Source organism: Nicotiana attenuata, unplaced genomic scaffold (genome assembly GCF_001879085.1).
Source record: "Nicotiana attenuata strain UT unplaced genomic scaffold, NIATTr2, whole genome shotgun sequence".
Classification (NCBI taxonomy): domain Eukaryota; kingdom Viridiplantae; phylum Streptophyta; class Magnoliopsida; order Solanales; family Solanaceae; genus Nicotiana; species Nicotiana attenuata.
Genome location: NW_017670894.1, coordinates 178,923 through 186,404, shown reverse-complemented (window position 1 = coordinate 186,404; position 7,482 = coordinate 178,923).

The window sequence follows — 7,482 nt, the reverse complement described above, 5'->3', positions numbered from 1 at the left end:
CTACTTGACTAATCGACACAAAATTTCTAAAAAAAAACTAGTACTCGGTACGGGAACCGATACGTAGTCGGATCCTGGACGGGTGCCTAACACCTTCCCCTACGGATAATTTCAAGCCCTTACCCTATCTCTGGTTATCAAATGTAATTATAGATGAACCCAGTAGGTGCCCTGACGCACCTTTAAAATCGTTAGGTGGCGACTCTTCAAAACGTAATACCCGATTCCCAAAAGGAAATGAGTCATTACACCTCCAGGAATGTCGAAACCCGGACTCCTCTCCGCAGAGGGAAAAAGGGGGCGCGACAGCATGGTGACTCTGTTGGGGATTTTTTTTTAAGGCTTTTACCATTTCAGATTGTTCTTGTGAATTTGTACCCTCCTTTTATGTGCAATTACTTGTTTAATTTCTTTAAGCATTTAATTTCTTCTTCAAAATGCAAAACTGACATATCTTTCTTGTTTCTTTCCTTTATTGCTGCTTTAAATTATAAAAATTGCTGTATTTATTGCTTTCTTATAGTGCAAATACATGTCAACATGCTTTTTAATTGTTTCATAATCATGCTCAACATCATACTCCACTCGTGCCAAACAAATACTATAGCAACGTTTAATGAGTGGTTGCGCTCTTCCTATATCATTACCCCCTAAATTCGGAAAGACGTATATGCGGTAAAACTAGTCGATCAGCGGTGCAGTCAACAGTTTTGTGCCTTTCCCCTTGAGTTGTTCGCTCAAGGGTACAAGCCTAAAACCCCACAGAAACCTTACAACAACAACAACAACCACATACCCAGTAAAATCCCACTAGTGGGTTCTGGGGAGAGTAGAGTGTACGCAGACCTTACCCCTGCCCCGAAAAGGGCAGAGAGGCTGTTTCCAAAAGACTCTCGGCTCGACAGGAAAGGCAATAATATCAGAAAAGAAATAAGAGAAAAGACATGTAACAATAAAAGATACCAGAAAGAAAATAACCACAACAAATAAGTGAAAGGACAATAACACAAAACTATGCAAAACACCAATGTGGATACAACAAAGACCGCTAACAAACCTAACGAAACTCTAACAGACGACCCGGGACAAAGAAGGAAGAACTCATGACTACCCCTAGCCTACCACCCTAATGCTCGACCTCCACATGTCCCTATCAAGAGCCATGGCCGGTCTAACCACCGTTTTATAGAACTTACCTTTGAGTTTCGGTGGCACATTCTTGTCACACAGGACTCCAGACGCTAACCTCCATTTCATCCACCCCACTCCTATACGGTGCGTAACATCCCCATCGTTCTCCCCATCTCCCTGGATAATTGAGCCTAAGTACTTAAAACTTTCTCTCTTGAGGATGACCTGTGAGTCAAGTATAACTTCCACATCCGCTTCCCCCGTCACGTTGCTGAACTTACATTCCACATATTCTGTCTTAGTCCTACTCAACTTGAAACCTTTAGACTCTAGAGTCTGCCTCCATGCCTCCAGTCTCCCGTTAACTCTGCCTCGCGTCTCATCAATCAGAACTATATCATCAGCGAACAACATACACCATGGCACCTCTCCTTGGATATAGTGTGTCAATGCGTCCATCGCCAGAGCAAATAAGAACGGGCTGAGCACAGATCCTTGGTGTAATCCCATAACCACCGGAAAAGGCTCTGAATCACCTCCCACAGTCCTAACCCGAGTCATAGCTCCATCATACATATCCTTTATCGCCCTAATGTAAGCCACCGACACCCCTTTCACCTCCAGACACCTCCAAAGGACATCCCTAGGGACCTTGTCATATGCTTTCTCTAGGTCAATAAACACCATATGCAAATCCCTCTTCCTATCCCTATAGAGTTCCACCAACCTCCTAATAAGGTGGATAGCTTCCGTAGTAGAACGGCCCGGCATGAACTCAAACTAGTTTTCCGATATAGACCCCGCCCTCCTTATCCTCATTTCCACCACCCTCTCCCAGACTTTCATGGTATGACTTAGTAACTTGATACCCCTATAGTTGTTAAAATTCTGGATATCCCCTTTATTCTTGTACACCGGAAACATTGTACTCCACCGCCACTCATCAGGCATCCTCTTTGTCTCGAAGATAACATTAAACAGCTCAGTCAGCCACTCCAAACCTGCCCTACTCGCATATCTCAAAAACTCTACTGGAATCTCGTCAGGTCCGGACGCTCTGCCCCGACTCATCTTGCCCATCGCACCCACGACCTCCTCAACCTTAATGTGCCTACAATACCTAAAGTCACGGTGACTCTCGGAGAGCCCTAATTGCCCTAACACGATGTTTCCATCCCCCTCTTCATTCAGAAGTTTATGAAAGTACGACTGCCATCTTTGCCTAATCTGGGCCTCTTCCATCAATACTCGACCGTCCTCGTCTTTGATACACCTCACTTGATCCAGATCGCGAGCCTTCTTCTCTCTCACTTTGGCCATAAAAAACTTACTCCGTTAAAATATGCATGCATCATGGTCAAACCTAGATGGGTGAGTTATGTTGTCCACATAATGATCCTTTAAGATAGCCTTGTCCAAAGTCCACTGGATTTCCCTAAAACCCAAACGGACATAATCAGGTTATGTGCATTTATTTGGAGAATTAAATGCTTCATGCTAATTGTTGATGTTAAATAAGTCGAGTCTGGCGGGGTAAGGGCCTAACCTTGTCTGCGTTGTAGAAAGATGAGGCACGAAGTCCCCAAATTCGGAATGGTCACCAACAACCACCGAAGATTGCTAAGCTGGTGGAGAGATCTACATTCGAGTGACCAAACCCTCGTCAGAAAATATCTGGGCAATCTACCATCCCTCCTGGAGATTCAACCTAACAACATGATCATAGAAGCTGCTACATTGTTTTGGGATTGTGAGAGGGCCGTGTTCCGCTTTGGGGATACCGAGATGACACCTCTGCTAGAGGAGATAGGAGGACTGGCCGGTCTAGTATGGGAAACTCCGATCTGCTAATGCCCGAGAACCGCACAGACCGGTGTTTCTTTAAAATGATGGGTTTGAAGAAGAATGCAGAATTGACATGCCTAAAGGAATCATACTTCCCTTTTGACTACTTTTATGAAAGGTACGGTCATAGCAAATCCTACCGTACCTACCCTGACGATTTTGCCATCACATCCTGGGACACATCCATCGCAGGGTTTTCGTCTTCATATTTTACTTCCTGGGTCTGATCGTGTTTCCGAAGAAGAAAGGGAGAATTCATACCAGGCTGGCTATGGTAACTAAGACCCTAATGGAGGGGATTGGTGGGCAAACATTCAGCATTGTACCCATGATCATCACAGACATATACCGAGCCTTAGAGAAGTGTCAACAAGGAGCAAAACACTTCGAAGGCTGCAATTTACTACTTCAGCAAAGGGACTGGGATGATCACATCGCTTTCCACCACCCAAAGCGAATGAATTACATCCCCGAAATGTTCGCTCAGCCTGAGAATGCCAAAGGATGGGTTGAGCTATTTGATAATCTGATCGAAGAACAGGTTCAATGGATGTTCGAGTGGTTTCCAACAGAGGAGTTCATCGCCCGATCCAGAGATGCATCTTTCCTGATACTAATTGGTCTAGGAGGAACATACCCTTACGTTCCTCTTCGAGTTATGAGGCAAGCTGGTAGGAAGCAAGTCATACCCAGGGTCGACAAGATGAGCCACTTCCGAGCTGATTTCCAAAATGATGATAGTCCCTACAAGTGCCAAGACCAACACATGTGGCATTGCAAGATCGTAATGGGGAAAGACACCATCGAGCCAGACAGATATCATGCCGGTTGTACTCCTTTCTATTCAGGTTGGTTGGAAGACAATCATGATGGTCTGGGCCAGCCAGGGTTCGTTCGAGGTCATAGAATTATAGATGAAAAGGACGAGGCACATGTCAAGTACAGCCAGCAGCGCAAAAGGATCCGTGAATGCGAGAGCGAACACCGCGAGATACAAGAGTCCAACCAGAAACTGATTGAGGAATGGAAAGACATGGCTATCAACGCCAACAAAAGGCTAGGATACTTGGAGCGAGTCATAGTAGAACTGGAAAGAAAGTTTCTCAAAAGAGTTGAAGAGTGTCAAGAAGCTGAAGGGACCGAAGGTGGACATCTAGCGAGAGCATACCTGTTGCTGGGGCTTCGCGAGTTGGGGAAGCTGTTCGACGGAGCCAAGGATGCTGAATCTGGGGAAGGTCCATCTGGGACCAAGTAGATAGGAGTTTATTTTTTGCTTTATAAATGTAATAAGGCTAATGGCCATTAGTGACTTTTATTTCTTGTTTATTTAGTGTCAATTTGGGATTCGTCTTATTTTTTACCAATAAAATGAGGCATTTAGCATTCTAAGTTCTCCAAATCAATCTGTCGCTAGGCCTACCTCAGGCACAACGAGGCTCCCAAATTAGGACACGCTTTACATTCCCGCACTATCTGTTTAAATATTGCAATACTTTTTTATAATCCTCACTGACTTGATTACCTTTTGTTTTTATTTCCGTTTTTTATTATTCCCCTCACCAAAGGTTAGTTCGTGCACTCTGGCATCGTCATCTTATTCCACGAGATCCAAGGGCACTCCACCCACTCCTCCTCTTAGTCCTGTTAAAAACAAGAACAAAGGCAAGATGGAAGATTTGAACAACATCAGGAAGGAGAACCCAACTGAACGGGTTGAGGCAACTGATGGCCATGGTATACGGGTCCCTAACGAGATTGTGCCACAACTTGAGCAGAAGCTGTTGAAATTTCAGGAAGAGCTCGAACAGGTTCGAAATCTGGCAAGCTTGTCATTTTCCCTCAGCACCCAAGATGTCAACTTCCCCAACACTCAGAACCCTACACCTCCTCAAAACATCCCAAAACAAGAAAAACATCCCGCTCCTCACTATCCCGTTGCTCCACCAAAGAACCAGTGCAACACCTGCCATATCCCAAACAACCCTCCACTACTCATCCGAGAACCTCAAAACTCCGCAAACGACCATTTCCACGCCCATACACATGGTCACCATAACACCCTTATCTACGTGGAGACCATGCCACAATCCACCCAACTTATCTCAAGCACACATGAGTCTGATGAAAAGGATCTGCTGATCAAGAACCTGGCTGAGGAGCTTAAGAAGTTGACTAGCCAGATTCAGGGCGTCGAGGGAAGAAAAGGAATTGAAGGGCTGAACTATGAGGATCTTTGCATACAGCGTGATGTCGAACTGCCTGAGGGGTACAAACCTCCTAAGTTTGAAATATTTGATGGTACGGGTGATCCAAGGGTCCATCTGAGGACATACTGCGACAAGTTGGTTGGAGTAGGGAAAGACGAGAGAATCCGCATGAAGTTGTTCATGAGAAGTTTGAAAGGATATGCATTATCTTGGTACATCAGCCAAGATCCCAAGAAGTGGTCAAGCTGGGTAGGCATGGCATCTGACTTTATGGACAGATTCAGATTGAATACAGAGAACGCACCAGACATGTTCTATATCCAGAATTTGAAGAAGAAGCCCACGGAGACATTTTGCGAGTATGCTACTCGCTGGAGGTCCGAAGCTGCTAAGGTCAGACCCGCCTTAGAAAAGGAATAAATGAACAATTCTTTTTCTGGGCTCAAGACCCATAGTACTATGAACGGCTGATGATGATTGAGAACAACAAGTTCTCCGACATTATCAAATTGGGTGAAAGAATTGAAGAAGGTATCAAAAGCGGTATGGTTACAAACTTCGAGGCCTTGCAAGCTACAAATAAGGCCTTACAGTCCGGTGGTGTGTCCAAAAAGAGGGACGTAGGGGCCATGATGGTTGCACAAAGGACCAAGTCTCCCCTCAAATACAAAACTTACCCAACACCTCCACTCATATATCAACCAACTCCAAATTTCCAAGCACCCTCACCTTCATACCAAGCTCCACCACCAACTTATCAGTCATCTCCACCTCCTACATATCAACCTGCTTCACCCAGATACTCCCAACCCGCTCATGTCTACCAAACCTATAATGCTCAACCATCCCATTATCAATCACCCCCTGCACGCCAAAACTTCCCTAGACCTCGACCAAATTTTGATCGCAGGCCTCCAAAACAGTATACAACCATCGCCGAACCCATTGACCAGCTGTATGAGAGACTCAAAGCTGCTGGTTATGTCACCCCCATCCCTGCTGTAACCCCTGAGAATCCTTCTCAGTGCGTTAACCCAAACAAATCCTGTGCATACCACTCCGGCATAAAAGGACACACCATCGATGAATGCCGCTCCTTGAAAGACAAGATACAATCTTTGATTGATAACAAGATCATTGTGGCAAAGGAACCCGCTCCAAACGTCCGGAACAACCCTCTACCAGTCCATAAGGGTGGAGGTATCCACATGATTAAAGTAGAAGATGACTGGGATCTCGAGGGATCAATCGGGTTGATCACAGAAGGTGATGACCCAAAGAAACCAACAATTACTCTCAATCCAATCATAGTCCAGATTCAATCGTTTGGGGACGCTGAGGTGAATATGTCTGTACCACTTGAGTTTGAAGCAACATCATCCGCAAAGACACCAGCACCAATTGAGGTTGAATTAGCGTCTCCGGCGAATACACCCGCACCGTTTGAGGTTACAATCTTGCCACCCAAGGCACATGTTCCGTTCAGAGTGAGGATAGCCACGCCAATCCCAGTGGCAATGTCAACCACGCCGCCATTCTATAAAAATGGTGTACCCTAGGACTATACAGCCGAGGCGAGAAAAAAAGGCAAGGTCAGGATTGAAGAAACTATTGCAGCACAGGGTATGACAAGAACTGGTAGGGTCTGTACCCCTGAACACCTAGCTGAATCAAGCAAGCAGGCCTCCAATCGGCCGCCCCTCATTGAGACAGGTCCGTATGACCTTTGGAGGAAGATACAGGCCAAGAAATATTCAGTCATCGACCAGTTAAACAAGACGCCAGCACAATTATCCATTCTCTCTTTGCTGCAGGATTGAGGCACAAAAGAATGCTCTGTTAAAGGTGTTAAGTGAAGCATACGTACCAAGTAACATTACTGGCGGGGAAATGGCTAATATGGTAGGGCATGTTCTGGAAAGCCACAAGATCACCTTCCATGAGGACGAGTTGCCACCTTAACGGCTGGGGCACGACACACCACCGTTCAATGCGAAGATTATTTTATCACCAGAATCCTGGTCGATGGAGGTTCCAGTCTTAACATTTGTCCGCTAGTAACACTCAAGAAGTTGGGCAAACGGCTGTACGAGATAAAAGACGGAGCAATCAATGTGAAAGCCTTCGATGGATCTTAGAGGTCTACCATTGGTGATATTATTCTATGCTTACAGATGGGACCAACCTAGTTCGATATCGATTTCCAGGTAATAGATGTACTAGCAGCTTACAACTTGTTGCTGGGATGGCCATGGATCCATGCTGCTGGGGCTGTAGCGTCAATGCTGCATCAGGCAGT